Source organism: Talpa europaea (assembly GCF_964194135.1).
Source record: "Talpa europaea genome assembly, chromosome: 12".
Taxonomy (NCBI): Eukaryota; Metazoa; Chordata; class Mammalia; order Eulipotyphla; family Talpidae; genus Talpa; species Talpa europaea.
Window position 1 is genome coordinate 13,155,981 of NC_140079.1, and position 27,030 is coordinate 13,183,010.

Consider the following 27,030-nt stretch of genomic DNA (forward strand, 5'->3'; position numbering starts at 1 on the left):
GGGAGGTAACCGAGAAAGGTCACTGCCTGCCCCCTTGGTTCTCTTGGGACATCGCTCTTCTCTCATAATGCCATTAAACAAACCCCAGCAAAGGCAAAGTGGAGTTACTGGATTGAAAAAGAATTATCAATTGAACAGTTAGTTCTCTACTCATGTCCAGCCCTGGAGATTAGAGATAAAGTAAGATCCATTCACAGAAAGATTCGCCTCTCTCTCTGAGAATGTCAGCCACATTATAGACCTCACTAAGCTGTGAGGCTGAGCAGGATCTTCCAGAAGAGGCCGACAGAGAGACATACCCATGGTCAAGGAAAATCCTCTCCACTCACCTGGCACTGCCTACAGCCCAATTATCACCTCTGCCTATAATTCACCAGAGCTGCTCAAACCCAGGCAATATATGGCTAGCTCCATATAAAAGGGCAGAAGAATAAAAAGGGATTTTTTTCTAATAAATATTCCTTTGCAGCTAATCCACCCTTTGTAACTGTCAGGCTTCACGAGGCTGGCAGGGAGCCCATCAGATAACAATGCAGCTGTGACCTGAGAAACGTGAGAAGAGGAGCAGATTAATGAAGATGAAAAACATGTTTGGTAACTGTGTCTGAGGGGAGGTCCGAGGGGAGTCCTCAGAGGGATACCATGGCAATGCAGGGACCCCAAAACTAATGCCACCCAGAAGTTGTGGCTACCCCACTAGGATAGGGGTCAGATGTATGGGTCCTGAAAGAAGGCAACAGGTTTCTCTAAGTTTTCACAGGCATTTGCTCCTGAGCCTTCCTAAGTCAGTTTCATGGAAAGTGGCAACAGAATGGCAGGTTGTCACCTCACACGGCACATGCTTTTGGTGTCCCTGATCCCCTGTTGCAGGCTACTGTATAGGGAGGAGCCCCAGGCTGTGGTGCCCCCTTCGTGGCCTCTGACAAGACCCCTTCCTGCTGCCACCCACTGCCTGCAGCCCCTTCTGACAATGAAGCTGCAGGGAGAGGGATTTGACGAACGGTCGTTCAGGACAAGTGGGCAACAAGTATACCAGAAGTCTAGAGATCTTGAGATGGAAACGCGTGGGTCCAGACTGTCCTGAAAACTCTGCATGTTGTGTGAGTGACAGTTCAGAGAGGAAACACTGGTGTTCTGTAAGAAGGGACATGATGAGGACTACTAGTCAGGTAGCAGAGGAAGAAGATGAAAGAACTGGCTTCCTTGTTCACACCTCTCTCTTCTTTCTTCCTGCTATCATCATCTAAGATTACACACTGAAGGAGACACCCACCAAACCAGACCCCCCAGATCCTCAAGTCCTATCACACTGTCTCTGCTACTTTTCCTTGTGGCCCAGGCCTGTGGGCCTACGCAGACTGCTTACCTACAGAGCTGTGCACAGCCTTCAACCAGGGCCTCCCTGCTTCATTCCCCAGAAGGCACTGGAGGCTTGGGTCACCAACAGTCACTACACAGGAGCCAGAAGACCGGCAAGGAAACCTGGGGAGATAATAAGGCATCATCAGTGCTGTTCATTAGCCAATGAAACTTTGGCCCAGAGCCCAGGGACACAAGGCCCAACATCAAATCCTTTCATCTGATTTTCACTCTGCTCTCTAGCCGTTCTTGCTTATGTGGAGTTGAGCCCAGCCCCGGCCACCATCAGGAGAAGCAGGAGGACAGGCATTCACTCACCCCCTGAGGAGCTAGCATGAGAGACACCAGGAGGAGAGACCCTGGCATGAAACCCCAAATGAAAGACCCCAGGAGGAGAGATACCAGTGCAAGAGACGGGAAGAGTTGCAGACCAGCCAGGTTCTGGTGACCAGGAAGACATGGTGTGTCCCCTCTGCTCAAGGAAGAGTAGGTCCAGTGATTTATCACTAAGTAATTAAGCAAAATCATAATCACTGCTAACAATTACAATCACTATGTCCTAAGCACTGTTCTAAACTTTTTCCATTTGTCTCAGATTTGTCCCATCTTCTCAATAACCTATTTTTTAAAAATTGAGGTAAAATTCACATACAACAAAAATCCACCATTTTAATGACTCAAAAACATACAATTAAATGATTTCTAGTCCATTTATAACATTGTATAACCATCACCACTACTTAAATCCATTATATCATCCCAATAATAAGCTATATACACCATTGCAGTGATTACACACAAGAAGCTACTTTTGAGGTAACACCCTCTACTGACAAAGTTTAACATCTGCTCACTGGAGGGGAAAGTGCTCAGAGTCTAGCCTTATTGCTGAGCAAGTATCTGAAGGAGAACTTGTAGCTAAGAGGCAATAAATACATAACTGTCACGTTACTGAAATTTTACACATGAGGCCATAGAGCAGGGAGGTCAAGAAAGTTGCCCCAGGTCATGCAGTAACTGGGGAGGTCAAGCTGAATGATTCCAAAAAGAGGCAGATACTTCTAGGAGTTAAAGGCTGAGGAGAAAGATGCTTCATATCTATTTGATGATAAACAGTACACCTAAGGTCCCCACGGGCTTGCTGACCAAAGCTCAGGATGTTGGGAAAAAGGGACATTTGTGGAGTTTCAAATCAGGAAGTTGGATAGAAGCGCTCAAGAAGGTGGTAAACCTGGGAAGTTCATGAGCTCTGCAAGACCCATGCCCACCTCCCTAGACCACAATTTTAGTAGCAAATAATAAGCATTTTCTCGGTGAAAGATGGTGCAAGGCACATGGAGAATACAAAGAAGCAACTCTACAATTTCAATCCTCTTTCATTAGGTTCCTCTTCCTTTTCCTGGATTATGTTCTCTAGTCAGTGCTGACACACATGTCACATTCTTGAACATTCCTTAGTCTTTCCTGGCTCTGTGTTCTTGTTTTGTTTTGCTTTCCATCTAAAGACCATGCTCCCCTCCTCTTCATTTACCAAAGCTCCATCCCCACTGACTAGCACACTGAGCTCTGTTTTCTGAACACAGGAAGCACACGATGATAATAATAGCTAACACTTGGGCAGCCTGGCTACGTGTCATGCACTGCGCTAAACACTTCCCAGCGCATGGCCTCATTAAATCCTCACAAAAGAACTCAAATGAGGAAACAGACCTCAGGAGGTTGAATAACTTACTCAAAGTTACACAAACACTAAGTGGCAGAATCAAGATTAGAATCCCAGTCTTTGTGATTTCAGAACCTAATCTCTTAACCACCATATTAAAGGGCCTCTCCACCGATTTCGGACATCACAGTGCAGCCTTTCATCAGATGGAGTTAACATTGTTTCTGAATTATTCCACAAAGACTGGCCTTTCCTTCCTACCAGATTACAAGCACTTCGAGGGCAGGGGCCAGCAAATAAAAGCCACCGAGTCCAGAGCCTCACATTCAAAGAACAGTTTCCTCCTTCTCTTCTGTGACCCAGTCGTGTTTATGTCAATAAGGAAATGGTTCCAAATCCAAAAGCAGAAATTAATAGACTTATCTAAAGGGAGAACTGGTCCTTGTACCTTGCCCCAGAGAATAAAAGAGAGCTGTAGTTTTAGTATTGTTCTGAGAGGTGAACTGCAGATGGGACAGTCCAGAGCAAGAGCCACCCTTGGTTTCGTGGCTAGAACCCCATGTGTGGAATAATGTCAGCCTAATAATATTAATGAGAATTCCCATTTTTAGAGCCCCTGATATGTGCCAGGCCCTTTACTAAGCGCCAAAATTACAGTATCTCTTGAGCCCACATACCAAGCCTACAAGACAGTTACTCTACTATCACCGCTGTACAGGAAATGTAGAAGGAAACCAAGTCCTTGTCCTATTGGTTCATCGCTGCTAAATGGTAGGGATGGATTTCAACCCATGGCAGTCTGACTTCAAAAGTAGGGGCAGAAGGGGGGCACTCAAACCTGCTTAGGGAACAGCACCTGTCACCTAAGTTCAAATACTCCAACATCTAAGATTCCTTCCAACACTCACAATCTGTGATTTTGTAATCTGGTCAACAGTCAACTAGAAAAGTAAGAACTCTAGCAAAGATCGACCTGAGAGGACATACTTGATAACTCTCAGCTCTAGTTGCTGTCATAGAGTGGTGGGGATTCCCAACAGAAGACACAGAGAGGAACTGGAGCAGAAACTAGGCAACTAAGCTTGCAAAGAGATGCTACCAGGGGTCAGAAGAGGGAAAAATGTAACCCCAAGTTAGTCAGAAAGAAGCAGAAAGAGAGAGACAATGGCTCAGTGCAAACCAGTGAGCACTTAGGAGCACCTAGACTTGTTCCTTTCACATTTTATTCATTCAACAAATAGTCCTGGGGTGATCTGTTGTGTGCCAGGCACCATACTTGGACCAAGAGAGAAAGAGAGAGAGAGAGAGAGCAATGAACACACAGGGAAAGCCAGCTCTCGGGGTGACACTCTGGGAGAATGCTTGTAAGCAAGACATTTCATTGCAGAGTGACATGGAAGAATGTAGATCATGGTCCTGGCATTCGAATCACTCAGAGCTGGGCCATGGATACTAAACAAACACACAGTGAGCTACACTGCAATCCAATACTTAGGTGGGCTATCAAAGAAAATAACACACAGGAGAGAAACTAGCAAGTCAAGGTTATGTTCCACCAGTGGAAGAAATATGAACATGTTTGAGGGCAGGAAAGAGCGCTAGTCAAATGGTAAATGGTAGGGATACACGATTTAAAAAAATTAAACTTTTGTTTTCCTCTGAAATTCAATCATACGGCCATCACTTCTCAAGTAATAGATCTGTCTCTCCTAGAAGTAGTTCTAGTAGTTTTCATTTCAGCTGGGCCAAGCCAGGAAGACTCTGCCAAGGAGGAAGGCAAGAAGGAGGGGGTACCCAGAATCCATTCTGAAACCAGCACTTACTGTATGTAATGGGCCAGCAATATATAATGATCATTGAAAAGTACATCAAGGACAGAAGGTACCTTGACGATCATCCTTACTTTACAAACAGAGGTTAAGGCCTAGCGCCATGAAGTGGTTTGGTGGGTCAGTAGCACTAGTAGACTCAGATCCAATGAGTTTTCTAGAAATACTTCTTCCTCCAGATAGAAGGGGATCCATGCATCCAGGAGGGTTGGGGAGACAGGACTCTCTGATGGCCTCCCCAGTCCAAGTCTTGGACAATGTCTTCATCAGCCCCCTCACCTGCCACTCTCCCTGTATCACTTTTATTCCACCAGCCACTCCAACTCTGGCTGCAGAATAAAAGGATCTCACCTGGCAGATGTCTAAAAGTTCAGACCTCATCTGGTCCTGGGTCTCTCCAGCGAGATGCAACTCAGAAAGGCTGGCCCAGAGCTGGTGCAGGCTTCCCCGGGGCTGCCTAGTTCTGGCCAGAACTCTGAAGTGCAGCGGTACCAGCCCTGAAGGATCCAAAACCTCTCTCAGGTTCTCAAAGCAAACAGACGTGAGGTCACCAGGCCACAGGCAATGGCAAAAGACCTCTTGGGTGATTCTCTTTGCTGGAATGCACCAGCACCAGCAGCACCCAGGGCTGGGACAGAAACCCTGCAAACCAGCCCCAGGTTCCACTGGGCCAGAGAAGCCCTCAGAGGCTCAGATCTGGGATGAGGAGATCCTTAAGGGTAGTGTCAGAACCCAGGGTCTCTGGAGGGTGGGTGGGGACTGAAGCAGGCCCACCGCCACCACAGGTTGGGTAGGAAGAAGGGCTCATGTTTCCCTGGAGTCTGCACCTTGCTCTGAGAAGAAGAACTCCCCAGAAACAACACTTGAGGACCTGGCTGTAGACCAAGCGAGCTATAGCTCAGGGTTTTATTTCCCTTTCATAAATGGAGGCAGGCAAGGAAAGGAATTCTTTGCTTGAGTAACACAATACTTCTGGGTCCGGCCCACCAGGCTTGGCCCTGGGAAGAGCAAACAAGCCTCCTGCCCTGTCCCGACAGGTTTGTGGACACTGGCCACCAGCTGTCACTCACCTGGTTGAGGTGTGGTTGTAGGGATGGGGAGGGAAGCTGATGCTTGGGACAACGAAGTTAGAAAGAATAAAGTCCAGCCTCAACCCCCAGAGAAAGATCAGGACCTGATACTTGATGCCACCAAGCCATCTGATGCAACCGTACGCTCCCCACCCCATGCATCTCAGTGCTACTCTCCTCACTGCCCCAGGCCCCAGAGCCCAGCTGTGAGACCAGGGTTTCTTCCCCATAAGCCCACAGGCTGAGAAACTTCCCAAACATGCAGGCCCAGGCCGGGGCCTCCCCACTGATGTATGCACATGTGTTCTGCCCATCAGCGGGCACAGTGCGACCCCATAGGTCAGCCACAGGAGTGAAAGGTAACAGCAACCTGCATCCATGCAGCACTCTGCCATTGCAAAGAACTTTCTGCAGACATTTCCGTTCTCCTAACAACCTAAGGGAAGCAAAATCATCTCCCCATTCTACAGATAGCACGAGGCTCAGACAGGTAGCTGCTGGTGCAGCAAAGTCAGGTCTTACATGCAGGCTGCCCAGCTCAACGCCTCACACCCTCTGGTGCTATGGTTCTGGCAGCCTGATCATCGGTCTAGTGAACCACAGAGTGGTTATGCCGGACTCCCATCACATCACCCTGGCTTCCCCAACCCGGCAGGGCAATCAATGAGGGGCTCTCACCTGGCACCCTGAGGAGGGCAGGCAGGGAGGGGTGCAAACCTCTCCTGACCCCTGGCCCAAGGCAGCCAGTCCAGGTCACAGCACACAGGAGAGCCTTCCCGCCCTGCAGGTGCCGCACCTCTCCCGCCACCCCACCCTTCACACACTCCAGGCCGCTGCCCTCCGTCGCTGTTTGTTTTGCTGAGAGTTTCCGTTGGCTCGCGTGTGGGTGTTTGTTGTATTTCTCCTGCAGATGGCAGACAGCGTGCCCTCCCCGCCACACACCCCAAGGGCTGTGTGGAAAGCAGACGCTGCAGGCAGAACAAAAGCTTAAGCCTAGCAGGTGAACAGTCCCCGTCTGCCGGCATCTTTTATCCAATCCGAGTGCAGACAATGTCTTTACAAAATTCCTTTCAACTCCCCCATCATCTGGGGCAATACCTGGCTTCCCTCCGACAGAGCCCCCAACACTTACCCCACCCTCAGAGAGACATCTGCTCCTCTGATGGGGCAAAAGACACACAGTTCCAAAGAGCAATTGGGTTGGGGTTATTTTTCTCCTGTTTCCATCTATCATGCCCCCTCAGAACGCAGAGACCCCATGCTCACAAAACCTTCCAGAAACAGGAGGATACTGAGGAGGGTGTACTGGTCTGTGGATGTCAATAACTCATGCTCCAGAGTTCAGAATCCCTGTCAGCACAAGGGCCCACAGTGACCCTCAGCATTTTTCTGCCCCATGGAGCCCCTTGATGAGAGCAGGCACTGCTATGGGGCCAGGGCGCAAGGGTGGGGGCCCTGGGAAAGGATGAAGGAACTCTGCTTTTAAAGTAAATGTCGGGCCTCCCCGGAGGCGCAGCGGTTGAGCGCTGGGTTGCGAAGCTGCCCGCGGCCTCTGCGGCGCCGGTTCGATCCCCGGCTGCTCCCCGGCCACCGGAGGAGGGTCCCACATGGCGCGCAGACCTCTCCTGCCGCCCGCTGCTCCCCTCAGCAGTGTACTTCGGTCCTTCTGCCTGCTCTGCTCCCCGCTCTGGCTCTGGTGAATTCTCTCACCCTCCCGCGCTTCTGACTGTACCCAGTGCTTGTATAAACCAAACAAACAAATAATAAATAAATAAATAAATAAGACATGCTTCTAGAAAATTTAAAAAAAAAAAAAATTATCAGGCTTTTAAAAAAAATAAATAAATAAAATAAAATAAAATAAAGTAAATGTCGATGGCATTCTCAAATCTCCATGCTCCTCCCTGGCCCCAAGAGTTGTGCTCAGCTGGAGGACCAGTGCCTCTTTCTCTGGAAAGGGGAGACCCGGACCACGTTTGGTGATCTCCATCAGCAAATCATCTCCTGGACCCTTGGTCCATCTCACTCCACCCTCATGCTCTGCTGAGCTCGGCAGGGCCCCAGTCAAGCCCATGGCCTCCCAAGAGGCTACAGACCACCACTCTGGACCCCTGCTGAAAAACATTTTACACCCCCAGGAAGCAGGGTCTCAGAAAGCAGGGCCTGTTAGCCATCACCTAAAGCAGCTGGAGATGCTGCCCAGGGGAGGAGATAAAGGCACATGCCAGGGCACCCATAGAACCATAGGAAGGAGGGCACCAAGGTCTCTGGGCCACTCTAGGGCAGTGCTCTGCTCTGCAGATGCCAAAACAAGGACCCAGAATCCCGGGGTATGTCTGTAGGTCAGCCTGCCCACCCGAATGTGTGCAGGCCAAATTCTGGAACAGAAACTTGGGCCCTACTATGCAGAAGCTGCTCTAATCAGTCCCTAGAGACACAAAGTCCCCCAGTACACCGTACCAGTCTGCACCCCTGCTTTCCAACACGAATCCCTTTGCTCCTGCAGCCCTATCCACCATGCTCACACTGGCCTCCAGACCTTGGAGGCCCAGCTCTGCTAAGCCTTCCCTGACCCCTTCCTACGTGAAGCCCAGCGCTCTCTTAGGGCACTCCTTTCAACGCTCACCAAATTCCACCAGGCATGTCAGTTATCTGGGGACATCTTATCTGTAAACTCCTGAGCAACAGACGTATCTTATTCATCTCTGTTCTCACTGACCGCCCACTGCTCCCACCCCTAGCACCTAGCACTGTGGACCTTGCACACAGCAGACGTTAAACATTTTCTGGATCAATAAATCCAGGATAACACCCCCTGAGTCCTTCTGATTAGCCACTAGAGGATCCTGACTGATGGGTGAAAGAAAAGAGAATCAAACCATGCCCCATCCCCTTGTTAACCCGTCTATCGCTCTAGGTTTCCCAAGAGAGAGTCCAGGACACACACGGCAATGTGGTGGGAGGTGGAATGAGAACCTCCCATCCTCACTGGACATTGCACTGAATTTTCATACTTTTCTGGTAGCCCTTCTATCCACTCCTACTGGCCATTGGAAACCTCTAGTTGGCATGTTAAACACTTTTATCCCAATTTCCTAAACCTGTGGAGGGCGTAAAGGGCTCTCCCTGCTTGGGGTGAGGGCTGCTGCCCATGGTGTGTGGCTGCCCCCTCTCTTGCACACCCACCCAGAGGGCAGCTAAGCCTCTGTGGTCAGGACCCCATGAGGCCTCCCGGGGATTTGCATATAATCGCACACAATGCCAGGCACAACAAAGCCGTCCACACAGCCAAGCCTTCTCAGCTGAGTTTAAGGTTTAATCTCCTCAATACAAAAGTTTCTGCTTTGCTTTGGACGGGTTCTGGGACTCTTGCTAATGATGCTAAACAAATAATCACCCTTTATCCCCCTCTGGAGGCTGTGCCCGACTTATTGTGGACGCACAGGCCCCGGTTGTTGTGGTTTACGGGCCAGGCCTGCACCTGCACTGTTTGTGAGATCACCCCACTGGGTCCAGCAGGGCTTCTCAGAGACAGCCCAGTGCAGTATGGGTGGAGCCAGCATGAAGCACCAGCCCCATGGGGGCTGCTGCAACCCCTCAGCCAGACACCCCATACCCTTGCTCTTCCCCATGGAAAGCACTCACTCCAAGCCCTCCCAATCCCAGCCCCTTGTTTACTAGTCTTCCAAATTGCTCTTCCAGATAGTCTTCAGCCACCAGAGCTGCCCCTTGCAGCCTCGCCCAGCCTCTCAGCTCATGCACCATGCCCACCATGTGGGCATCACGCCCTAGGCCAGTGCCATTCTACTTCAGCACTTGGCCTGGACTCACGGTGTTAGCCCAGCAGAGCCTCTAGGATACCATTTCCAGAAGATCTTCGTACCTTTAGTCTTAGTTCCTGCCTTCTGCCAAGTTGTTTTGAGAACGAGCCACGATCCCTTGTCTCTTATATCGATACAGACTGTGGAAGTCTGTATGGCGCAGGAGGTCTAGATGGGGGTGACCAGGCTATCTTGGTTATGAACTGCTATATAACAACCTCAAAACCTAGACACATAAAACAACAATCATCTCCAATGCTGCCACTCAGAAATGTGTTCATTTGGGCAATTCTCCTCTGAGTGACCTCAAGTGCTGGATGGGTAGAGGGGCTTCAGGGGGCTTCCCCTTCAGCTCTGATGCCTTGATGGATGTAGCTGGAGGCTTGGCTCAGTTGGGACTGTTGACTAAGAGCATCCACTTGGCCTCTTCAGCAGGCCATCTCAGGATAATAAACTGCCTTACGTAGCAGAGCAAGGCTCCCAGCGAGAACACTATAAAAGAACGAGGGACAAGTTGGAAGGCTTCTTGTGACCTAGCTCAGAAATATCAGACTGTCATGTTTGCCACCTTCTGTTAGTCAGGCAGATTCAAGAAGCAGGAACCTCTTGATACACATCTTATTCATCTGCCACCACAGCTAAAAAGCTCTTCTCAGTACGTCCAGCTCCTATCACAAGGATAGGGGCCATGTTCTGGGTCCAAAGGCTAAGCAGCCCATCCTTGCAAAGACAACATACCTGCCTGCATGCACAAGGCTGGTGTCACTCTCTTCTCTCCCCCAGAGACTCAAAGGAACCTCCCTGCCTGGGCTGGTGCAGCGTCCCCAGGTGACCCATGGAGTGGCCTCCCACTCACCTGCCTTGGCTGCTGGCAGGACCTTTGGTTTTTTTCGGCTACTGCCAGACCTAGAGCTGCCCTTTTCAGGTTTTCGTTCACAATGTCTCTAGATGGTAGATAAGGAAGTTTGAGTTCGTTTTTGCAAAGGTGACGATGCTGCCACCGGATGGGGGTTCAGTACTCCCACCTTCAGGTCCCATCTTGGGTCCTGAAGAAGAGCTCCAGTAGCAAGTCCCTGCTGGGGGGCAGGATGTCCCTATGTCAGCACTCAAAGGTTTTCTGTAAGTCAGAGGGGGGCATTGGAGGAGGGAGGAGGGAACTTGGAGGGGGGGTCTAGCTGCCACACAACTCAGATGTTGAGTCACAGCAATGCCTGGTCAGACAGGCTCCAGCAGACCCATCTGGCCTCAACCAGCTGCACGTTCCCGGCTCCAGGCTGGGAGTGGCAGGCATTTGGCAATGCAGACTTTGCTCCAGGAGCTAGGGTACAGGGTCACGTCGGCCAGGGCCACACACAGGTCATTTTTATTGTCCTCATTAATATGTTTTCAGAGTTTATTGTGAAATAGTTAAGCCAGACAAAAAGAAATACAAATACAAAAACAAACATCCATGCATTCACCTCCTAACTTAAGAAATAAAACGCTACTAAACTGTTGAAGTTCCCTGTGCCACACAGGTTTTCAGGGCTTTGGAGAGTTGGGGAGAAAAGGGGTTTGCTTATTTCTATATAGGATGGGGCAGAGTATTGACAGAGGAGAGAAAAGCTAACCTCAGTGGCAAGAATGCAGCTCCATCTGGAGTAGGACTTCTCTGTGGGAACCTATTCAAGGAAGATTTTAGAAGAGTCTGGAAATCAATTATAGAGAATGTAGAACATTGCTCCCTTCAATCCCAGACCAGAAACTTCCCAGATGCCATCTGAATTAGTCATTAGCTCCCTGGGGCCTTCCTCAGGAAGGGTTTTTATGTCTCTATGTCCATCACCTCCTATACTTGACTGTAAACTTCATGACTGCAAATTATTCAGTTTTCATTTCTCAGAATGTTCTTGTACAGAGTCAAGACTCTTTTTATCAACTCTAATGTGTAAATAATTCTTGGGAAGCCTCATGCTTAATGGGTTGGGTACAAGAGACAATATAAGAAGGCCCTAGAGCAATGGCTAGGTCCAAAAAGTGAAGAAATGCTTTTGACAAAACCCACAATGATGGGTTATGTCAAAGGATGCAGGAGTCAACTAAGTGTTCCCAATGGCCAATTCTGGATGATTTTGAGAGAAAAGAAAACAACTTGAAATCAATAAGCAAACAGAGGAGAAAGACAAATATCCTATGCAAAAGAATTCCATATACTTTATGTAGCTACTCCTCCCTTAAAGAGGGAGGCAAAGCTTGCCCTGTCTTAAGTATGGATTGTACATAGTAACTGCTTCTAAGAAGTACAGTATGGAAAGGAGACAAACAAAAGACTAACTTCACAATAGAGGAAACCTGACCAACACAGTCTCAGCCAGGTGACCAAGGTTAACATCCACTGTGACATCATGGTGACAGTATGCATCTTTAATATAAAGTGATATGCATAGGACTGTATCTCCTGGTCTTTCTCCCAAAACCCCCTAACTCCAGTCCAATCATTAGAACAACAATAGTCAAGGGAATGTAAATTAGTGCTGCTTCTATGGAAAATGGTATGGAGAATTCTTAAACAATTAAAAATAGAAATACAATGTGATCTGGTGATTCCACACCTAGGGATTTATTCAAAGAATATGAAAATATGAATTAAAAAAGATATCGTTCCTAAATTCATAGCAGCATTATTCATAATAGTCATAAGACATGGAATCAACCTAAATGCCTGTGGATGATTGAATGCATAAAGAATCTGTGGAATAGCTCTTTCCCTCTCTGGCTGCCTAAAGATACATCACCTTCATGAATGACACAGGAACTCTCCAGACCAGGAAGTTCATGACCAAATGACTGCTTCAGTGGAAACAAATGGGTATTGATATCCTTCACCATGGGAAGGCAACAATAGCTAAGACAGAAATTAAGGAAAAACTAGACAAAATGTACAAGCCCACCCTCAATGTCATCTTTGTATTTGGATTCAGAGCCCATTATGGAAGTGGCAAGACAACTGGCTTTGATTTATGACTTCTTGGGATTATGAAAAGAAAAATGAACTCTCACAGACTTGCAAGACTTGGCCTATGTGTTTGTGAGAAGAAAAGGGCCTCAAAGAAATAGCAAAAGGAAGATAAGAACGTGGAAAGTCAGAGGAACTGCAGAGGCAATGCTGGTGCTGGCAAAAAGTGAACTAGAGATTGGATAACAGAAGGAGCAAAGATTCTGCATCTGTGGTGATTGTGCAGATTCTTCATGAGAGGATTAATAAAAACTTTTCTGTGCCTGGCTGTTTGAAAAAACAGAAGTTGTGGAATAAGTGTGTATGTGTGTGTGTGGTCAGTGGACTACTATCAAGATAGATTAAATTTTGCCTTTGACAATAACACAAATGCGAATTGAGGTGACTGAGCTAAGCAAAATAAGTAAGGAGGTAAAGGACAACTATACTGGATGTTTTGTGTCATATATGGAATATAAATAAGGAAAGCAAGTGAACTAATCAAAAACAACAAGGATAACTCTTGGACTTCATAAAAATAAGGTCGTTACCAAAGAGGACAAGGAAGAAGGGGTAAATCCAATAGCAGGAATGGTGTGGCCCTTTGGTGGTGGGCACTATAAGACTCATGCATGTAGTGAGGTGTGCAGGGTGTACGCCTGAAATTTAAATAAGACTGTAATTCAATAAAAATGTGTTAAATAAATTTTATCCAATCTGTAAAAAAGTAAAGAAGAAAACAAATCCCAATGGAGGGGCAGTACTCAAGATTGTGAGGTCACCAGAAGCATGGAAAGTTGGAGAAACTGTCACTATCAGGAGGCTATGCAGCCATGGCTACTCCATGTTATCAGGATCACGGAAGAGAAAGGGACATAAAAACTCAGGGACTCTGCACTAAGTGTAGAGTTTAGTTAACAATAATGTGCTGGCACACTAAATGTGCCATAAATTAGTATGATGAACACACACCTTCACCCCAAGGAGAGGGAGGGGGGAATCTGCTTGGGAGCCAGGATACCTGGGTTCTACCTGACCTCATCTCCTATTAACAGTGTGATCTTAGACTAGTGACTTAGCCTCTTTGAGTTTCCATTTCTTACATGATAAGATGGGGTTAACCGAAGGGGTATTTTGCAGGGGTGTATCAAAAAGGATGCATGTCAAAGTTTTGTACAAAGCTTTGCTACTTAGAGCATGGTGACCATGGCCTTATCTATAAGCTTGTCAGAAATTCAGAATCTCAGGGCCCCATCCCTGATTGCCTATAGTACTGAATCAGAATCTTACATTTAGGAGCTCAAGTGGCAAGAAAACAAATAACCTAATTTTAAAATATCAAAGGATCTGAATAGACATTTCTCAAAAAAAAAAAAGACATAAAAATGGCTAGCAGATATATGAAAAGATGCTCAACATCGCTAATCATCAGGGAAATGCAAATCAAAACCACAATGAGATATCACCTCACACCTGTTAGAATGGCTGTTATCAGAAAGACAAAAGATAAGTGTTGGCAAGGATGTGGAGAAAAGGGAACCCTTGTACACTGTTAGTGGGAATGTAAATTGCTACAGCCATCATGGAAAACAGCATGAAGTTTCCTTTAAAAGTTAAAAACAGAACAACCATACATGCACCCCACTTCTGGATATTTATCCGAAGGAAATGCAATCACTATGTCAAAGAAACATCTGCACGGCATGTTCATTGCAGCATTATTCACAATAACCAAGGCATGGAAACAACCCAAGTGCCCATCAATGAATTAATGAATAAAGATGTGATATATAGATATATACACATGTAACTATAGATTCAGACATAGATATAGATATACACATGCACACACAATGGAATATTTTTCAAAAAGAAAGAAGTAAATCCTGCCATTTGTGATAACATGGATGAACTTGGAGGATATTATGCTAAATAAAATAGACAGAGAAAGACAAATACTGTATAATCTCACTTATATGTGAAATCTTGAAGAAAAAAAGCCAAACTCATAGAAACAGAGAATAAGAAAGCAGTACCCATACACTGGGAAAATAGGGAGATACTGATTAAAAGGCACAAAGTTGCTGTTACAGGGAATAAGGAAGTTTAGAGAGCTAATATACAGAATGATGACTGGACTGTACTGAATGATGGAAATAAGTTAAGAAAGTATTGATTTCGGGGCCTCCCCTGGTGGCGCAGCGGTTGAGTGCTGGGCTGGGAGGCTGCCCGCAGCCTCTGCAGCGCCGCTTCGTTCCCTGGCCACCAGCAAGGGTCCCACAAAAAAAAAAAAAAAAAAAAAAAAAGTATTGATTTCAGGAGCTCTCATCACCAAAAAAAATAGTCATTATGTAAGGAAATAATATGCTCATTATCTTGACTGTAAAAATCATTTCGCTTTGTATATGTGTATCACTGCAGCATCTTGTATACCTTAAATCTATATTTTTTTCTTCTAAAATATATAAAGAAAATAAAAAGATTTGCAGGAACACTAAAAGTTTAGAATAGTAGTAAAATATCTCATGATGTGAATCTTAAATTCCATCAAAATAACTAGGGCCATGACACCAAGTGACACATGTACACACACACAACCTCCCCAGCAACTCGCCTTCTCCTACCCTCTCTTGTGAGCCCACAGCGCCACCTTCTGGAAAGACAAAGGCAGGATGGCGGAGCCACTCAGCCGAAAACAAAGCAGGTGACAGAAGAGATGAGCAGGGGGCACCCACAGGCCTGCAGAGAAGTGGCTTTGCCAGAAGATGTCACCCTGGTCTCTCCAACAAGGTCCACCCGGTCACATGGGGCTACTGAGCACCTGAAATATCACTAAATCAAATAACTGACTTCAAAGACTTAGTACAAAAAGTAATGAATATACCACATTAGTTTTTACATTGACTACACGTTAAAGTAATGCTTTTAGATAAATATATTAATAAATTAACTTTAGTTTTATAATGTCACTGCTACAAAATTCTCAATGACCTATGTGGCTCACATTATATCATTACTGGACAGCATTGATGTAAGTTATGTTTTCTTGAAATCGGGGTTTCCAGTAATCTTAATTTCTTCCCCCTCAAATGTCTCTACCAGAAGCTGTTACAGGTGCACCCCAGATCCAGCTGCACATACAGCACCCAGCAATCCCTTGGAGCTTGCAGAACATTCCTTAGTTGTCGCCAAAAGACAGTCTGGCATGTGCTATGCATAGCAAATATCTGTGGAGTAAAGAGCTAGAGAGTGAGAGAGTGAGTGAATGAGTGAGTGAGTGAGTGAGTGAGTGAGTGAGTGAGTGAGTGAGTGAGTGAGTAAGTGAGTGAGTGAGTGAGCAAGCGAGCACCCTCTCAGATAGGGAACCTTATCCTGGGTGGGTGGATCAGCTTTTATTAGTCACTCAGAGGGAAACTGTATTATGCTGAACAAATCAAATTAGACACACCACTGATTATTTTCAGGGCCAAGGCCATGCAACAGTCTTCTTAAGGCTCTCTGAACCCAGCACTGTTAAAACTAGGACTCTAAGGTCTTACTTTTAAGTTGGAAGCAGCACTTACATGCTGGGCAGCCTTGAAAGCCCCAGAACTTCAGTGCCCTCTCCTTGGCAACCACACCTCCTCCATTAGCACTAACTTCTCCAAGGCTTTATGGCTTTCCAAGTACCTCCTCACCTATTAGCTTGGTTGATTTTTCACATCTGCTATGAATAAAGCCAAGTCATATTATGTATTATCACTTATTTATAAGCGATAAGTCAACTGATTGTCCAATTTCCTAAGGTAATTAACAACAATGCCAGGACTACACCCTTGCTCCCCACCACTGCATCACGTGCTCATCCGCACGCTGTTTTACAGTTCCCAGATATACCTATTCTTTAGGAACACTTGACTGGTTGTGTGGATTTGTTCGAACATTCCTTCTTTGTGATTTCAGTCTTCTCAGCTATAAATTAGGCGAATGGAACTAAATGTTCTCGCTCTCGCTCTGGCTCTCTCCCTTCTTCACCATCATCAGCTGCTTTAGGAACAAAAAGGACCGTAGAAAGATGAAAAAGAGAAGGGCAATATTTAAGCTCTCTGGGTCAAAGCTGCCTAGAGACTCCATCTCTGATTTCACCTTCATGAAATATTCAGTGTGTCCTGGCTCTCCCATGAGTGGCAGAGACTGACCTTCCTGGGCATTTCTCTCTGTGTGCAGATCCTTAGGCTCAGAGCTCTCTGCACCTCTCCCATCCAGATCTCCTCTTCTGGCTTGTGCTGTCTCTGTGTCTTTGCCTTTTGCTCCTCAGATCCCACCTGTGTTCCCAGAGGTCTTTCTGGGTGTCTGTGGTCCCCAGCTTCCATGTCTGCCTCTCTCCCTGCCACTGTTGCCCCTTTCCAGAGAGTGAGGGCTGCACCCACTGGAGGCATCCCAGGGACATGGGCCTATGTAGTTCTCTTCTGCTTTGTCCTCCAGAGCACCAGGTGCCTGAGCAGCGAGAATGCTCAAGACTGTGGGGACCAGACGACCTGTGCAGAAGAAAAGCTGAGCCAACCAGGGTGCCCAGAAGGTATGGGCTGGGGCAGAATGCATGCCAAGGGGTTGGGAGTAAAGTTGAAGTGTAGGAGACCCATAGATTGGGCCTAGGTCAGGAGCCCCCAGTGGAGAAAGGAGCAATCAGGGGGTCTACCTAGGGCCTCTAGGGGAATCACCAGGAGACCCACAGCTACTGGAAGTTAAGTCTGAGCCCCAAATGCAGTGTGCCCTTCACCCCACAGGCAGTCTTTGCCCTGGCTCACCACCTGCTCCCTGTCCTCCTGGAACTTTCCTCTCAAGAGCAGACACCCACACTGCCCCCTTCTGCCATCTCTGTCCTCGGGGATTCTTCAACCCCTGGCCTGGCCAGGATGCCTGCTTCCCCTGTGGCACAGAGGCCACCCAGCCAGAGGAGGGCAAGGACACCTGCATCTGCCCAGGGCCTGGGCGAGTGTTCCAGGTATGTCCTCTGGCCCTGGGACCCAAGGGCAGGCTGCATTTCCAGACTGTTTTGGTCTCGAGTCAAGTTCGGCTCAGGTGTAACCTGACCAGGTTTAGCTCAGGTTTCCAAGTGACTTGGGAATGGGATTGCCAGACAAAACACAGGGTCCCCAGTTAAACCTGAGACTCAGATCAACTATGGATAAGTTTTAGGGGAAGTATGTCTCAAATACTGAATGTGACATGCTTGGATTAAAAAAAAGAAGAAGAATTTGTGTTTATCTGAAATTCAGATTTAACTAGGTGCCCTGTATTTTCATTTGCTGAATCTGGCAACCCCACTAGGAGGAAAGGACAGGCCTTTGCTGTTCTCCAACATAACCACTTCCAAAACACTCTGGCCCAAATCCTTCCAACTCCAACTTTCCCTGTAGCCAACAAACGTGTTTGCAGATTCCTCCTCACCCGTAATTTCCAAGTCTTTTTGACTGAAATGATGGCACCGGCTGGCCCCTAGGCAGCATGTGCCAGAACTTTCCCTATGATCCCACTCCTGCCTGGCTCTGGTGATCTCTCATTTTCCCCCCTTCGCTGCCCTTGTCATCTGACCCGTCTCAGGCAGTGTCCCAGACACGGGGCTGTGACGATTCCCACAACCGAGGATTAGCCGGTCCCTCTGACAGTTCCTTCCCTCCCTCCCCACCCCCAGCCTAGTGACGGCCAGTGCCCCTGCCTCCCCGGCTACCAGGATGTTGGCGAGCCAAGGGGATGTGTCCAGTGGGAACACAAACGCTGCAAGGACGGGGCCACCTGGAACCAGGAAGGGCTGTGTCTGACCAAGGAGCAGTGGGGTGACCACTGTGCCCACGAGGTAGGAGGCTGCCCATCCATCGCCCCCCATCCATCATCTCTGGCAACATGGAGACCTGTCCTCTACACTCAAGCTGGGGAGAACTGGGGAGGCCCCAAGATGTTTCTTTTTTTTTTTTCACTTTATTATTTATTTATTTATTTTTCAAAGGTTTATTTATTTATTTATACAAGCACTGGGTACAGTCAGAAGTGCGGGAGGGTGAGAGAATTCACCAGAGCCAGAGCAGGGAGCAGAGCAGGCAGAAGGACCAAAGTACACTGCTGAGGGGAGCAGCGGGTGGCAGGAGAGGTCTGCGCGCCATGTGGGACCCTCCTCCAGTGGCCGGGGAGCAGCCGGGAATCGAACCGGCCGGCGCTGCAGAGGTGCGGGCAGCTTCGCAACCCAGCGCTCAACCGCTGCGCCACTGGGGAGGCCCCCCAAGATGTTTCTGTCTCTGTGCAGGTATGTGTCACACCAGGAGACACGCATGGCTATGATCCAGGCCTGGGGCTCTGTCTGTGCTGGGGACAACTCTCCAGTGGGATGTGTGGCCCCCTGTGCCCAGAGAAACAGAGGCACATCTTGCAGTTCAGCTGCGTTGAAGGCATCCCACAGATTTCTGTCACTGAAGACACAGGAAGTCAGGTGAAGTGGCCCGAATTCCAAGCCTTCTCTAACATGGGCCCATTGCCACCTAGAGCTGCAGGACCCTGTGGCCCCTGCTTCCTATAGGGAGCATCTGCCACGCTTGTGCCTGGATCTGGGCCCTGCTCATTGACCCATATCACCAGCACAACCTCTGGTATCAAAGAAAAGGACCCATAGTCAACTTAGCTTCATGCTATAAAACAACTTGAAGAATCATTGCACTCATTATGTTGACTAAAGAAGGGAAATTGTCATGGACATCTCCCCATGTCAGCAAGAGAGAGCACCCAGAGACTGAGACCTAGCTGCCCCTGCCACGGGGTTCTTAGACCTATTCCTGTCACTACCCCCCTCCAATCCTGGACTCTCAGGACGTGAGAAAGCCCTGTGCTCTTCCCACCTCCCTGCTGGGCCATGGTGCTGTTCAGGGCATGTTAAGGGAAGAGTTGACCCTGGGTCTTCCTGTTCTTAGGAATTTGACCTTCCGGACAGGCCTTCCTCACCACGTGCCGTGGGCCATCCCTGCAACTTCTATCCGAGCCAGAAGACTGTCCCTCTGTATGTGGTCAGGATGGATGGTAAGGGCACCACAGAGAGGGAAATCTGGGGCTCAGGAGAACACGTGGGCAAGCCTGGTGCTTGCCATGGCAGAAGTGTTGCCCCTGCATGCAAAAGCTGGCAACAGGGCCTCCCAGGTGGCACAAGGGGTTAAGCACCACAATGTGAAGCAATCCACAGCCTCTGTAGCATGAGTTCGATCCCCAGCTGGCCAGGGAGAAAACCATATGGGGAGGCAGACCTCTCCTGTCTCGCCCACCGCTCCCCTCAGCAGTGTATTTCAGTCAATTTGCCTGTCCTGTTCCCCGCTCTGTCTCTGGTAGATCCTCTCACCCCCTGCATCTCTGGCCTGTGCTCCAGCTCTTGTATGCATAAATAAATAAATCTTAAAAAAAAAAAAAAAGCTGGCAACACCTCTCCCTAGAATGTCTGCCCGAGAAATGCATGTGAATTCAGCCCTTTGATTCTTTTAGAAAGTTCAGCCCATCTGGCACATGCAGGTTAGGATGGACAGCTTCTGTTGTCTCCAGACACTAGCAAAAGCTCTCTCCCCAGGCCCTTCAGGTTCAGGGAGATTCCTTCTTGTTCTAGGAATTGGTTTCCTGGGCCTGACCAGACCAGGCAGTGAACTACTGCACGCCCTCGGCCTGCCCTTCAGGGGTGCCAAGCTCCCAGGCCAAGACGCAGGTGAGCCTCATGGATAACCCCACCCCTTGCCTCTCCTCCCCTTCCTCCATCCTAGCCAGGTCCTGGCACAAGTGTGTCTGCATGGCTGTTCTTCCTCACGCTCTGAATCTTACACCTAGGAAAGTCAAGGGAAGGACATCCGACCTCTTCTTGGTTGCTGAACTTCAACGCCACACATCTTGGAAACCTGTCATCCCCAGAGCCAGGCATCAGAAACCCCACGGTCTGCCTCCAAATCAACGATATACTGGCTTTCCTGGTGACCCATGAGCATTACCCTGAGTATGACCTGTGAGTGTCCAGAGGACACCATGCTGTCCCCCACCCCCCGTACCCCCTACCAGGTCACAGAGAGGAAATGTTCCTGTGCCCACAGTCACCTCTAAGAGACAGCTGGAGCCTTTCTTTCTGTGTCCCAGGGTCCACTCCTATAACACCGCAAGGGAATTTGACTGGGGGCGCTTCCGGGCCCTGGCTGAGTCCCAGCTCCACCATCAAAGACCCCACCTCTTTCTGCAGCAGTTCCAGCACCCTGGAGTCTATGTCTTCCGTCTGAGCAGCAACCGGCATCGCAAGATGGTTTGTCTATGATGGTTCGCCTCATTGGCAAATCATCCCACCATCTCCCCTGCCCAATTTAAAAAATACTGCCTCTTAACTATCCCAGACAGATCTGCAGGAAAGTAGAAACCCAGACACTACCATCCCAAAAGTCTCAGCAACCCACAATTCTAATAGATAATTCTGGGGTATATTATGAGCATGAAAACACAGCATGCATCTGCGGACACTAGACTATCTCGCATGGCCCTCTATTTCCTTTCTCTCTCCCCACCACTCCTCATCCTAAAGACACAGCCCCACGCCCATGGACACAGGCTTTTATCTGTGTGTCCTCACGTGATGCCACTGATCCAGGTGCACTGTCTTGGTCATGCACAGGATTCGGTATCAGCTTCTAAGAGGTGATGCTGACTTAGCTCTCCAACAAGCAGGCAGCTCCCAGACAGGCAGCTAGTTCTGAATTAGTTTCCCAGGGGAAACCTGGACTGCTCCACCCAGGTTTGAACAAAGCACCAGACTATTCCATTAGTGCTGACAGGCCTGGGCTTGCACTCTGACCCCTGGCCAGCCTCTGGCACCCAGAGGGACAAAGGCTGAACAGACTCCTTCCCACCCAGTACGTGCACATCCTCCCACCCGGGGGCCAGTGCTTTTCGGAAGGGCCCTTTGCCTCCACGACTCCCAGGTATCTCATGCAAACGGGCATCGCCAAGATCCCCAGGCCCCCGAAGAGGTCGCACTGGCCAGCAATCCTGGGGGAAATTGCCGTGCTCCTGGGGCTCTGCCTGCTCCTGCTGGTGAGTGAAGCTGGACAAGAGACATCTTAACCTGTGTGAAACTACCTCCCAGTCCCGGTGCGTGGGCTTCCAGGTGCTAGTTTGCAACAGGGACTAGAATAGGTGCTGAGATACAAAAGTGATGAAGGTGCAGCCTCAGGTCTCCAGTGTGAGAGCAGAGAGAATATAAACAAGAAAACAAACGTCTGCAAGTGCTGTGGAGCCGTGTTAAGAGTGTGTCCATGGTGCCCCGGCTGCACAAAGGAGGGACTGACTGTCCTCCCTGGGGGGTCAGAGCAGACTTTTGCAGAGGTGATCCTTGGACAAGACTTGAATGCAACGTGGTCCCTACACTACTGAAGGAGTTGGTGAGCTGGGAGGTGGAAGGGTAATACGTTTGGGAGGAGGAGTGGGCATGAGAAAGGGAACCCCGTGACTGCGGCATAGGGTGGGAGCACACAGGTGAGGCTGGAATGCGTGAGAGCCCAAACTGTGTGTGGTCTCATGGGCCCTATTAAGAAGTTTGGACTTTAGGGCCGCCCCGGTGGCGCAGCGGTTGAGTGCTGGGTTGCGGAGCTGCCTGCGGCCTCTGCGGCGCCGGTTCGATCCCCGGCTGCTCCCCGGCCACCACAGGAGGGTCCCACATGGTGCGCAGACCTCTCCTGCCGCCCGCTGCTCCCCTCAGCAGTGTACTTGGGTCCTTCTGCCTGCTCTGTTCCCCGCTCTGGCTCTGGTGAATTCTCTCACCCTCCCGCGCTTCTGACTGTACCCAGTGCATGTGTAAACAAAACAAACAAACAAACCAGCAAACAAATAAATAAAAGCATGCCTCTATAAAAAAAAAAAAAAGTTTGGACTTTATCCTCTAGGCAGTGGGGATGCGTTAAGAACTTTGAGCTAGGGAGAAATCCTGGAAAGACATTTATTTTCACTCTATCCACAGGGTAGAAGATAGAGATGGATGAGAGGGGCAGGGGAAGAGGGTGAGGAGAGAAGCTTCAAAGAGACAGGCCATTAGAATGGCCCAAGCAAGGGCAGAGGAAGCACTGCCTACCCCAGCTGAGTGGGAACTTCTTCCTTTCAGAGTCTTCAAAAAGGATGATTCTCCCTGACTTCCCCTTTTCTTTCACATCATCCCAGATTCAGTGTCACAGCCTGAGCTGGGCCCATGAGGCTGCTCCCTACCCCATCTTCAGGAAGCATCAGCAAGGCTACAACCTCGATGCCTACACTTCCCCAAGAACTGGGATGATATTGGTGAGAAGAGGCCAGTCACACCAAGGCTCTGGCACCCTCAGGGCCGAGGGAGGTCATGGTGAGTGACAGATGGGCTAGAACCCCAAAGGAGCTCCCAAATCCAACATCCAGATCCTGCTTCTTTTGTTCATCTTCCTAGATTACTTCTTGTTCCACTCCCCCTGCATTCATTCATTTATTCATTCATTCATTCATTCATTCAGCTGAATAAATAATTATTGAGTGGCCCTTTATGTGAGGTTGTAGATGTACACAGCATAGAAGGTGACAGAGACATCTAGATATAAACTCTCCAAAATAATGGTGCTATAACTGTGTAAAAAATGTCCAAGTCAGGGAGTGACCAGCCCAATCTAGAGAGGGAATTACAGAAGCTCTAGGGCATGCTGAGGTATTACGCCTCCTACCCTTACTATTCAAAGTATGAGCCTCAGAGAATAGCACTGGAATTCATTTCTTTTTCTCAAACTTCAATGTGCACACAAATTACCTGGGGATCTTCTAATGCAATAGATCTGGGGTGCAGCCTGGGATTCTGCATTTCTAATGTTCCCCAGCAAAGCTAATCAAGCTTATCCAAAGTCCACACTTTTATTAGCAACTGTGTCCAGGCCATTGAGAATACATAAGAAGAAGATACACTGAGGATCTGAAGAAAAGCTCCTATTTGCATTTCAGGAGAATAATCCTGCTTCCATCACCCATAGGTGAGAGCTGGTTGGCTGAGGAGCAGGTGGACCTGGAAGGGTTCGACACAGAAACCTTCTACAGAATTCTGCTCAGGCAGTCTCTGTCAGTGACGAACAAACTCAATCAGACTAAGGAGGAGGTAAATGGAGAAGCAAATGGGTCTTGAAACAGATTAGTCTCTGGGAGACCTGGCTACTGGACTGGACAGAGTTTAAGGAAATCCTAGGTCTATCATAGGAAATCCGGGAAAGTAGAGAGATAGACTTCAGATTAAAATTAGCACTAATCTAATGAAAACCAGGGCCTCAGCTCGATGGTAGAGATCTAACAAGACTACCTCCATAGTCTCTTCTATCAACTAGGTGAGCAAATTCAGGCCAGTAGGTGACAGGTGCCAAAGAACACACTAGAAGACTATATATCAAAACTGGACCAGGGGCTCCCCCTGGTGGAATGTGCCTGTTGGGACATGTTGGGAAGGGCTGGTGACCTAATCCTTCCAAAAGTCTTAGGGGCCTTTGGTCCCCTGGAGTCCCTCCACAAACTGGCAGCAGGAGGCACTGTGATCACAGCAGTAAAAGAGGCTGAGTGGCTCCAGGAGCCAAGTTCACCGTCAACTCTACTCTCTGTCTCTGGCAGCTTAAACTCCTCTACCTCAGACTTGCTAGTGAAGCCCATTCTCTCCGCCAGCTGTGGGGCCTACAGCATCGCACCCCCGCCTGCACTGAACAGCTGCTGGGGAGCTCTCAGAGGGAGGAGCAACAGGTTGGGTTGTGTTCACAACTTCCCATGTGGTCCCTGAGCCCAAACTCACCTCTCCTCCTTCTTCAAGGCCCAGAATCTCCCTTTGTGCCTCTCCCACCTGTTCGAGATCTCATGTCCAGGGTTTTCAGCCCTACTCCTACTCCCACCCATGGGCTTCTCACCCCCTTTGCCCTGCTGCCAGGCCAGCATGCTCTGGATTTCCAAAGGAGGAGCAGGGTGTTCAGAGGCCCTGTGGTGCCATCTCTGGAGGCTGCAACCCAGTAGGTAAGCAGGCAGGACTGTGTGTGCCCCCAGGTTGCTGAGGCAGTTGCCAGGGCCGCAGAGGAAGAGGCCAGGCGGAGGGAGCAGTTGGCAGGGCAGTACGCAACAAGCCTTAGTCACCAACTGAAGCACCTGCACCAAGACCTCAGTGCCAGGCAGGAGCAATGGGCCTCTTTCTTCTCAGCGCTGATGGAGGCTCGGCGACTGCTAAAGGCACAGACAGGCTTGAGGCCCGCAAAGTCCTCCCAGGGTAGACAGACCCCAGAAGGGTGAGTGCCTCGGAATCTGGGTTGGGCTTAGCGAGTCCTGAACTAGGGGGTGGAGGGGGGAAAGTGTGGCCTCTTGGGACACCCAGAACTGGTCACAAAGCATCCTTTTCCCTTCCCTAATATCCCCTCTTTTCCCTACTTTCTGCAGAGAAGTCCCCCAGCTGGACACTGTGCTGGGCCACCTGTCCCAGTCTGTAGTACAGGAGGGCCACCGCCTAAAGGCCTGGGGCATCCTGGGTACCGGAACTGGGGCTGAGCTGCTGCGGCCAGGTGAGCCCAGGTCGGCCTCAGCTGGGGGCCCTAGGGAGCGTGGCTCTACATTCAGGGTTCAGATACTGGAGCTCCACCCCAGACATCTGCAGGGGTGGAGGGCATGAGGAGGGGTAAACAAGGTGGAAACGCCCAAGCTTGGGAGGGGCTTCCTGTGTAGCACCCTGGGCAAACATTTGTGTTACAGAAGAGGGAGCCTCGGAAATGGGAAGAACAGAGGAAGCAAGCAAAACCACCACAAATTATAGCTTCACATGTCAGGTAGCACTTCCTGAGAGCAAAAGCCTGACAGATGAAAGCAAAAGGCTATGTTTGGAAAATGCTAGACATGTAGAAAGAGTAGAAGAAGGCTCCCTTTAGGCCCCTGAGTTCTGGGTCTCCCCCAGTCCCATCAGGTCACCCTGTAGGCAGTCACCACCATTTCCCAAGGCCCTGCCAGTGGCTGCCGGTGTACAATATAATGATGGCACAATGTCATGTCCTGCCTGAATGTGAGGCCCTGCCCTAGGCTTGGCAAAAGACAAGATGTCCTGCCCTCAGGGAGCACCTGCTATCTGGGTTAGGGTGGGCTTCTCACCAACTCCCCTAGTGACCAGCTGAGGCAGCATCTAGCTGCTCCCTGGCCGCAGATGCAGTACTGAATAAGCCTTTGCTTTCCTGCAGCGTCAGCAGGCCCTCCAGGGGGCACTGAAGACATCAGTGTGAATCCCATCACCAAGTTGATGGTCCCCGGCCCCAACTGCACCATGCTTCTAGCTAGTGGCCACGCAGGGCCCATACCCCCTGGCTACTTCATCCACCCTGACACTGGGCGGGTGCTGCCTGAGGCTGGAAATCTGGGATATGATCTGCAGGAAGCCACTCTGGTCCCGATCACTGACTCCGGTACTGGTAAGACTCTGAGGACCAAGTAGCCCCCAGCCAGCCGGGTGTTCATTGGGGCCTCTGTAAGGGCCCAGGGTGCCCAGCACAGGAGGCAGGGCTCTCTCCTGGCATGGGGGGGGGGGGGCCTTGGTGATCATCAGAGCAGTCAATGCCTCCCCCTCCTCCCTTTCACATTCCTGCTGGTGCAGAGGGTGGCGCTAGGTGAAGCAGGCTGCTCTCTGCTCCTGCCTGCGGGTGTGATGGGGTAGTAAGGCTCCCTGTCTCCCTGTCCAGGTGGTGTCCGGACATCAGAAGATGCCATCCTCCCCTATGTGCCCTACCCAATCTGTCCTGCCACAGGCTGCCCTCCAGCCACCCACCTGCCCGCCATGCAGCCAAGAAGGATGTCACAGTTGGGGGCTCTCATGACAGACCCCAGAACTGGCATAGAGGTGCCTGTGCTGGCTGTGACTCTGCACCCCGAAACGAGGCAGTGGCTCACTCTTGGAGGGACATACTGCAATCCCCTCACCAAGACCTTGGCCCCTCTGGAGTTGGGGGGCCCCATGGAGGATTCGGCAGGAGGCATCTCACCCATCCTGGGAGTCGGGCTGGATGAAAACACAGGTGTCCCGCACCGTCAGTGCTGTACCCCCACCTCTCCACCCTGCCTGGCCTGGCTCCCCAGCCCCCTTCACACCACTAGACCCTCAGTGTTCTGAGCTAGCTCTGACGGGCCGCCAGCTCACTCTGCCTTCGACCCCTGCCCTTCCCCATGTCAGCAGCGCTCCAGGGAGAGACGGGTGAAGCACATAGATGCTTTCACCCAAAAAGGGGTGTTCCCCCACCCACCACCACCATCTACTATCTTTATGCCCTCTTCCTCA